Source organism: Diceros bicornis, chromosome 31 (genome assembly GCF_020826845.1).
Source record: "Diceros bicornis minor isolate mBicDic1 chromosome 31, mDicBic1.mat.cur, whole genome shotgun sequence".
Taxonomy (NCBI): Eukaryota; Metazoa; Chordata; class Mammalia; order Perissodactyla; family Rhinocerotidae; genus Diceros; species Diceros bicornis.
Window position 1 is genome coordinate 11,472,205 of NC_080770.1, and position 9,693 is coordinate 11,481,897.

The following is a 9,693-nucleotide window of genomic DNA, read 5'->3' on the forward strand; positions in this document are numbered from 1 at the left end:
ACAGTGTGTGTGTGCTCAGGAAATGGGGGATTCCAGCAGCCCTGAGACAGAGGGGACACAGAAGGGACTCACTGGAGCCAAGGCTGGGATGATATGATGGGCTGGTTCTCGCACTGACCTTCTAAGAAGTCTATACTTTATTTCTGAGCAAAGAGGCATTGAAGGGTGTTGTGGTATCAGAGCCATGTTTTTGAGAGAACTCTGGGGCAGATGGTGTACAGGATGATAGAGAGGGTAGAGACCAGCGGGAGGGAGCCCACTGCAGCCATGTCCTGCTAGTGGCCCTAAGGTACTCCAGCCACGACCAGCCTGGGACTCTTCCTTTGCTCTTTTGGGCATATGTAGAGCAGGTTTTTGATTTCCCTCTGTAGAGTGTATGCTCCTGGAAATCAGGGACCATTCAAGATGATCAATGTAGTGTCACTGAAGGGGATGCAGAGATGATTGTCTATGCCCACAGGATCTGACCTTCTTCTTAGCATAAGGACACAAGTGACTGTGTGGGAGATTGTTGGGGGTAGGTGGGGTAGGTAGTAAGTACAAAAACCTAAGAGATTAGAATGGCTACTATCAAAAAAATAGAAAATAATAAGTGTTGGTGAGGATACGGGGAAATTGAAATCCTTGTTGGTGGGAAGGTAAAATAGTGTCATTGCTGTGGCAAATAGTATGACAGTTCCTCAAAAAACTGAAAATAGAATTATTATATGAACCAGCAATTCCACTTCTGGGTTTATATCCGAAAGAATTGAAAGCAGGGTCTCGAAGATATATTTTACATCTATGTTCATAGCAGCATTATTCACAATAGCTAAAACATGGAAGCAATCCAAGTGTCCATTGATGGATGAATGGATAAGCAAAATGTAGACTATACATACAATGGAATATTATGTGGCCTTAAAAAGGAAGGAAATCCTGTCACATGCTACAATGTGGATGAACCTTGAGGACATTATGCTAAGAGAAATGTCAGTCACAAAAAGACAAATGCTGTATGATTCCACTTACATGAGGTATGTAGAGTAGTCAAATTCATAGAGAAAGAAAGTAGAATGGTAGTTACCAGAGGTTGAGGGGGGAGGAGAATGGAGGATTATTGTTTAATGGGTATAGAGTTTCAGTTTTGCAAGACGAAGGGTTCTGGAGATAGATGGTGGTGATGGTTGCACAACAATATGAATGTATTTAATACCACTGAATTGTACAATGAAAAATGGTTAAGATGGCAAATTTTGTTATGTGTATTTTACCATACACACAAAAAAATTGTAAAGGAAAAAACCCACGAAAGATCAGAGGTCAGCAAACTTTCTGTAAAGAGCTGGATGGTAAATATTTTCAGCTTTGTAGGCCATACAGTCTCTGTCACAGCTATGTAACTACTCAACTCTGCCAATGTAGCATGAAAGCAATCATAGACAATAAATACACCACCGAACATGGTTGGGTTCCAATAAAACTTTATTTACAAAAACAAGTGGAGGGCTGGATTTGACCCATGGCTGTTGTTTGCTGACTCCTGATCTAGGGGTCCACACCTGTATTTTACTTTCTGTTGACTATTGATTAAAGGTTCTGGGTCTGTGAAGCTCCATATTAACTCATAGATTTTTGTCAGGCAGAGTGCAAATGATTTCTCTCAGGTAGAAAAGATAATTCCAAAGATACCAGTTTTGTATCTGACCCACTCATCTTATTCTAACAATTTCTATAAAAACCCTGTTCTTCAAATTCTCCTGGGAGCCGTCTTTGCTATCCTGCTGGTTCCCTCATTAATGAGTTAAATAAACCTCTGACGTACGTTTTTTTCTTTAAAAACAAAACCAAACAAAAACTATGGGAGATCTAAAAGGGGTGATTCAAATTGTTGGGGAGATCAGGAGACGTGCTGGAGGTGGCAGTATTTGAGAAGGGCCTGAAGGTTGAGAAGATTGGCTGGCAGGTCAGGGGAAGACTGGAGAAGTGGCATGGGGCTGGAACAGGAGCCAGCATGCCTGCTTGAGAACTTTCCCCAGCGGGCAATGATTCATGGATCTCCGACCCCATTCTTAAGGCCTCACGTGGTCTCCTGCCTGAGTCAGCCTCCATCAGGGTTGGTGCTGCTAAGGAGAGGCGGTGGAAAGAGGTGGAACTTGGAGGGTATAGAGCAGGAGTGGGTCCTGGTTCCAGCGTTGCTGATGACTGCATGATCCTGAGTACATTTCTTAACCTCTGAACATGTTTTTTCATCTACCAACACACATTGATAATTGTGGAATTGGTAACCCACTGACTCAATAGCCCTGAAGGGCACACGCTTTCCTGTGCTGATTCTCCACAACTCTGATCACACCTGTGCTCAGGGTGCCCCCTACCGCCCCACACCAGCCCTCATGGGCTTAGGCTGTGCTGCAGCCTTCCGCTCCCTGTCAGGGAAGGGGGGTGATAAGGAGGTCCCAGGGAGGGACTTGTCCTGGCTGGGAAGCCCTTGTCCAACGCCACTTCACTGATCATTCCCTCCTGCTGTATTTTTTTTTTTCGGTGAGGAAGATTGGCCCTGGGCTGACATCTGAACCCATCTTCCTCTACTTTATATATGGGACGCCTGCCACAGCATGGCTTGGTTAGCGGTGCATAGGTCCACACCTGGAATCCAAAGCTGTGAACCCCAGGCCTCTAAAGTGGAGCATGCTAACTTAACTACTATGCCACTGGGCTGGCCCCCCTTCTGCTGCTTTTGAATGAGTCCTGGGGCTGTGCGAGAGGGCCGGAGGCTGCGCTGGGTGCCATCAGACAGATGACTGTAAGTAAATGGTCTCGTAAACTGTTTCCAGTCAGATTCTAAAGATGCTATGATGTCTGGTTGTGAAAAGTGCTCACTAGGCTTCTGGTGCAGCCAAAAGTCTCCAGCATCCCAGACTGAGCCCACACAACTGTGAGGTTCTGAACGAGTGAGGCTATCTCCATCTGATTTCTCAAGGATTACTGCCCCTTCTGCTTTCGGACTCGGATTTGCTGGCCCTGGTGGTGCCACAAGCTGAGCTCCTCAGGAGCTCTGGTCCCACTGGGACTGGGGCTGCTGAGTTGTTCCTTGGCTTCCTGCTAATCAGGGCTAATTCCCCCAAACTCAAAGTCCTCCTCTAGGGAGAAACGGACCCTCGCTTGAGCTGAGCAAGCATGTCTGCAGTTCTGAAAATGTGAATTTATTCCTCCAAGTCATTCATCGAACTGTGGGGGCCAAGTCACAAGGCACAGATAACAGCCTGGGAGGTCATTGAAATGTTGACCTTGGAATGAGCCACTCAGTCTCACTCCTGGCCATGGGGATTGCCAAGATAATCTCTCCCAAGTCTTGGGGCTCTTTAGGTCAGCCTCTGACTGCTGCCCCTTCCAGAGGGGGATGATGTTGTCAGGCACATGTGCGTCTCATCATTCCACAAATATTCTCATAGCCCCTTCTGTGGCCTCAGCATTCACAGCAAGGGCAAATCCTTCTGAATATTTCCTTAAGAAACAAATTGTGAGCCAGCAACCCCACTCCTAGGTAGATCCACAAGAGAAATGAGCACGTATGCCCGTCAGAAAACGCGGTCAGGGCAGCTTTATTCATAATAACCCCAAATGGGAAGCACATCAAATGTCCAACAGCAGTAGGAAGGATGAAAAAATCATGATGCAGTCATACAACAGGATACTGCTTAGCAATAAAAAAGAATGAGACACTCCTACGTGCAATGACTTGGAGCACTCTCACAGACAAAACGATGAGCACAAGAAGACAGACATAAAATACTACATGCCGTGTGATTCCATTTAGATGAAGTTCAAGAACAGGCAACACTAACAGATGGTGATACAAGTCAGAACAGTGGTTACCTTGGAATGGAGGGCTTGCTTAGAAAGGGGCATAGGGAAATTCCAGGGTGTTGGAAATATTCCTTGTCTGGGTGGTAGTTGCATAGGGTTGTGTGTGTGTGTCTGTGTGTATGTGTGTGTGTGTAAAAATTTTCCAAGTCATACACTTAAGATTTGCGTACTTTGTGTATGATATGCCTCAATAAAAATAATTAAGGGGGCCGGCCCCGTGGCTTAGCAGTTAAGTGCACGCACTCTGCTACTGGCAGCCCGGGTTGGGATCCCGGGCGCGCACCAATGCACCACTTGTCTGGCCATGCTTAGGTGGCGTCCCATATACAGCAACTAGAAGGATGTGCAACTACAACATACAACTATCTACTGGGGCTTGGGGGAGAAAAAGGGGGAGAAAAGGAAGAAGATTGGCAATAGATGTTAGCTCAGGCCTGGTCTTCCTCAGCCAAAATAGGATGATTGGCATGGATGTTAGCTCAGGGCTGATCTTCCTCGCAAAAAAAAAAAAAAAAAAAATTAAATGACAAAATACACTCAAAATTTGTCTTTTAAGGTATACACTGTGACTCTCCTTTCCCACCCATGGTAGCATCCAGCCATACTTGCTCTCTTTGTCAGCCAGATGCTGGGTTGGACGGTTCCATAAATGGCTCTTCAGACATTCCCTGCTCTGGAGTGTGTGGTGCTCTGAACTGCTGCCTCCATGACCTGCTCACAGAAGCAGCTCTTTCTCTTTGCCTTCGGTTCCCTTAACCTCTGTCTTCTCGTATAAAATGCCAGGGAAAAAAACAGAAGGAAAAGATGGGACCCGGCACATGGGAAGGCTTCATGCAGGGGTAAAAATTTGAGCAGGATCATGACAGAAAATGGTCTGAGAGGATGGATGCTACACTGGCGACTGTGGTTAACTCTGCAGAGAGAATGGCAGGGGGAGCGTTCATATTCTCCTCCACATATCTCTGCAGTGGTTGAAGTTTTTAAATGAACATGAGTCACCTCTATATTTAAAAATAATAAAAGCACGTATTCACAAACCTCATAGAGTCCAACCTTCTCAGTTGGCCGGTAGTGAAGGCAGGGGCAGAAGTGGGAGTGCTTTTCCCAAAATGACACCACTGCCCCATGGCAGGCCAGGGCTGCTCACCTGGTCCTCTGGTTACCCACATCTTGCTCTTTGGAATTTGTTTTGTACAGAACCTGGCCTGAAATTGACAGCAGACTGCTCTTGGTTGCTGATAATTTTGTTTGTTTTCCCTGCTGAGATTTTCTTGGGGGAAGGTCAGTGCATCTTCCAGGATACGGAATATGTGAGTCAGCTTGGGCTGCCAGAATAATATGCCAGAGACTGAGTGGCTTAAGGAGCAATGATTTGTTTTCTCACAGTTCTGGGGACTGGAAGGCTGAGGTCAGGGTGCTGGCATGGTGGGGTTCTGGTGAGGGCTCTCTTCCTAGCTTGCAGATGGGGCCCCCTTCTCACTGTGTCCTCACATGGCATTTCCTCAGTGTGTTTGCACAGACAGAAGGAGATCAAGCTCTCTGTTGTCTCCTCTTCTAAGGGCATTAATCCCATCAGAGCAGGGCCCCACCTTCATGACCTAATTACCTCCCAAAGGCCCCATCTCCAAATACCATCACATTGGGGGTTTAGGGCTTCAACATATGAATTTGGAGGGGACACATTCAGTCCATAACACATAATAATTCCTCCCGGATACGTAACATGATTTTGAATCCTTTTTCCCTCTTGGACTTTCTTTTCCTGAACTTTATTTAATTTAATCAACAAATATTTATTGAGCACTTACTGCATTCTAAGCTTTTAGGATACATCAGATAACAAAAGGACAAGGATCTCTGCCCTCATGGATTCTCTTTCAATGTCAGAGGGCCCCCAGTGCCCAGCCCTTGGTTCTCCCTTTCTTGTTTTAATCTACTTTCGCTCTCTTGGTGATTTCATCTGGTCTCATGGCTCTAGATAACATCTTTATGATAAAGACTCCCACGTTTCTTTTTTTTCATATTATGAAAGAAATATATTCCAACTTTCAAAGATTTGAAAAGTTCCGTAGAATGTCTGTCATCAGTAGATGGAAACTTTCAAACTCCACAATCTTGTGCCAGGTAGGACTAGGTGTCATTCACTGGTTTGAGGTCCAATTCTTTTCAAGGCATGTCATGGCGGTACAGTAACGGTGGGATGATAAAGCATGCAGTCAGGTCTTGTACGCTGAGTGTTCAATCTACAGGGTTTTGGACGATAGAAGGGACATTCCATTTTCTTACAAGCAGGGAAGTAGAGGCAGAGCTGACTACTAGAAGGTGGTGCTGGTGTTCTAACTGCTGGTTTTGGAGGCAGTACTGGAATTCTTCTACTCATATGAAGGAACAATCTAGTTTAGTACATTTTGCATCATATTTACAACTTGGATGAACAAACAAACAGTCTTCAGCAAATTTGCAATTGGGGAAGGCTTTGCAAGGTGAAACAGGATGATGGTGAGCACACGCATCCCCATTTTTACAGGCAGCTCCAAAAGTTTTTCTGGTTTCTGGGCCATACTCAGTTTCCTCATCTCTCAGTTTGAAAAGCTGCCATGTGGGTCATCAAGCTGCCTGCTCATCAACTGCAGCTGCTGTGGGTGGAGATCTTTGAGTCCGTTGTTTGAGGCTGCTCTTTGGTATACAGGTTTCATTCCTTCAAAGCCCGTGTCCCCTCTTGATCTGACACATATCTTGGGGGGCTGGGGACACCATCCAGCATCACTGTAAACTTGGGACTTGCGGGTTTTTCTGGTTGTACAAGATCTTTTGTATGCACAAGGTGTCCTAAAAGTACCCGAAGGGTATCTGCAGTCTCAGTCCCAGCTCTTGGTTTGGTGCCGCTATTTCCTCAGACACCTTTGGCTTCTTCAGAATAAATGATCTTGTGTCTGCATGGATCATGGATTCCGTGTCATAGTAATCTTGACTGATCTGCAGAGTGTCTGCCATTACTGGGTCAATTTGCAGTTGGGATAACAATGGCCTCCGTTGAGTTCCTTGATTTTTTTCTACATTATCTCCTTCTGTTTCCTCTTCTTTAAGGGGAGGACTTATTTGGGGGTCCTGCTTTGCCCCTGGACCATTTCTGCTAGCAATTCTTGAGAAGTTCGAGTTCTGGGAGCAACCGGAAGTATCTGTTATGTGGGAGACTGCAGAATAGTTAGTTGTTTTTCTTATAGATGCTTGAGCTTCAGATACAGCCTTTCAAATTAGATTGTTCTTAGTTTGTTTAGACGGTGGAAGTGAAAGTCTCCTTTCAGGCTCTGCTGGCACTTACACACTGCTGGAGATGCTTCCCATATGGGACCCACAATCAACATCTTCCTTCTCCTCTTCTCCATCATGGTTGAATTTTTTTACTTTAACAACTGAACTTACCATAGGCAACTTTCTCTTTTGAAAGTTTTCTTCCTCAACACTCATTTTTTCTGAGTTATTTCTAAAGAAGGGACTATAAGTCTCTTCTAAGCCATTAAGCGCTTCTGGTTCACACAAATGTCCTGTTTCACATACCCGGCTCTTCTGTATATTGAGTTACTTAGCAGCATGAATCCTGTTTTGCTGCTATTGAAATCGCAACTTGTTTAACTGAGCACCACTGTCTGCACTTCAACTTGCAGGTGGTCGATAAATTTCAACAGAAGGGCGAGAAGAACCATATGTACGTGTGCGTGTAGGTTTTTTCTGAGGTAAGGGATTCTCCTGCACAAAACTGAGGTCTTCATCAATGAGATCACCTGGTTCCAGCTTGATATACATCACATCTTAAGAGGGTGCTGGCTCCCTCAGAGGTTTCCCTGTTGACATTAGTCAGGTTACAGCTCCAGCATCATAAGTCTGCCTGATATTCATGGTTTTCTGCTCCTGTGAACTTGTAGAAACTCTGGAATCTCTTTTTTCAGGTCCAGTGCTAGAAACTGCAAGGGGTGGCACTGCAGCTCCGTGCCTTCTCTCGTCTCCCGACTGAAACTGCTCTTGTTGGAAGGCACATGGTTATCAAAGATGTTGGTATCAGAAGACTTTAGACTAGAAGGGGAAGTTGTAAGAGAGCACAGTTTATCTAATACACCATGAAGCCAACATGAGCTCCTAATTCTCGCAATTTCCCCTTAATGGCACTCTGGATCTTGCAGCTGATCTCGGTGCCCATCTCTAAGGCTCCAGGGCGGGTGGCAGGCTCAGCGCTGTGAGGCCTTTCACTTGCTCACAGTCCTGCTGCCACTACCACCACCACCACCACCACCACCACCATCACCACCACTGCTCCCAGCTGCATGCTCTCCTACCTTTCTGTTTCCAGTCAGATATCTCTCCCAACTCCAGACCCATTTAATCACCTGCCTACTCCACATCTCCACTTGTTTGACTAATATCTATAGTGGATGCTGTGGGATGCAGCCTAGATTTTTCCCCTTCAGGACCAAAGCACTCATTCTCCCAGCTGCCGGTAGTGTTGGCTGTTCACAGCTGAGTCCCTCCCCAGGCACCGCCCTCAGCTGAAAAGAGCTGCTTCACCCAAGGTGAGGCCCCCTCTCTGGGGCAGCCTGAATCCATTGACGGATTGAGGCAGCTAGACAGAGGCCTGGTCCTCTTGCTTCAATTCAATTCAACTCTGAGGAGTCATTCCAGTTCAGGCACGTGGCATGCAGCCATTGATATGGTAGATGAGCTCTTTTCTATCCCTCCCAGGAAGGAGGACCGGAAACTGTTCATATGGACAACAGCATACATTATGGCCTTGCCCCAGGGCTATGGTAATTCTCTTTCCTCTGTCATAAAGTAGACTGAAAGGATTTGGACTATTTGAACATTTGCAGAATGGATCCGCTGTATCAATGAACAAAAGTGGCAAGTATATTGGAGGCCTTGACAAGACATATTGGTTTCAAAGGATGAGAGATAAATCCTATGAAGAGTCAAAGGCCCAGTTGAAAAGATGTCCACACAAAAACCTGCACACAGGTGTTTATAGCAGCTTTATTCATAATTGCCAAAACTTAGAAGCAACCAAGATGTCCTTCAGTAGGTGAATGGATAAATAAACTGTGGTAGATCCAGACAATGGAATATTATTCAGCACTAAAAAGAAATGAGCTATCAAGCCATGAAAAGACATGGAGGAAACTTAAGTGCATATTACTAAGTGAAAGAAGACAATTTGAAAAGGCTACCTACTGTATGATTCCAACTATATGACATTCTGGAAAAGGCAAAACTATGGAAACAGTAAAAATATCAGTGGTTGCCAGGGCTTAGGGAGAGGGAAGGATGAATAGGCAGAGCACAGAGGATTTTTAGGACAGTGAAAATACTCTGATACTATAATATTGGATACATGTCATTATACATTTCTTCAAACCAATAGAATGTACAACATCAAGAGTGGACCCTAATGTAAACTATGGACTTTGGGAGATTATGGTTGTCAATATAGGTTCATCAATTGTAACAAATGTACCACTCTGGTGATGGGATATTGATAAGGGGGAGGCTGTGCGTGTACGGGAGCAGAGGGTATCTGGGAAATTTCTGTACTTTCTGCTCAATTTTGCTGTGAATCTAAAACTGCTCTAAAAAATAAAGCCTATTTAAAAAAAAGGGCTACCATATCAGTGAAATTTTTATGCGACCAGTGGCCTGGGGCATTTTAGGACATCCTTTATGAAGTAAAGGACAAATTGCACCTCTCACCACTAGGAAGGAAGCATAATGCCTAATGGGACTCTTCAGGTTCTAGAAGCTGCATATTCCACACTGGGGAATACTACTCTGACCCATTTACTGTGTGACATAGAAGGA

General features: G+C 45.1%; 1 pseudogene; it reads right to left on the reverse strand.

The window, feature by feature from the left end:
- Window positions 1-5,768: 5,768 nt before the first annotated feature.
- Window positions 5,769-8,017, reverse strand: LOC131394969 (zinc finger CCCH domain-containing protein 14-like; annotated as a pseudogene).
- Window positions 8,018-9,693: the final 1,676 nt, after the last annotated feature.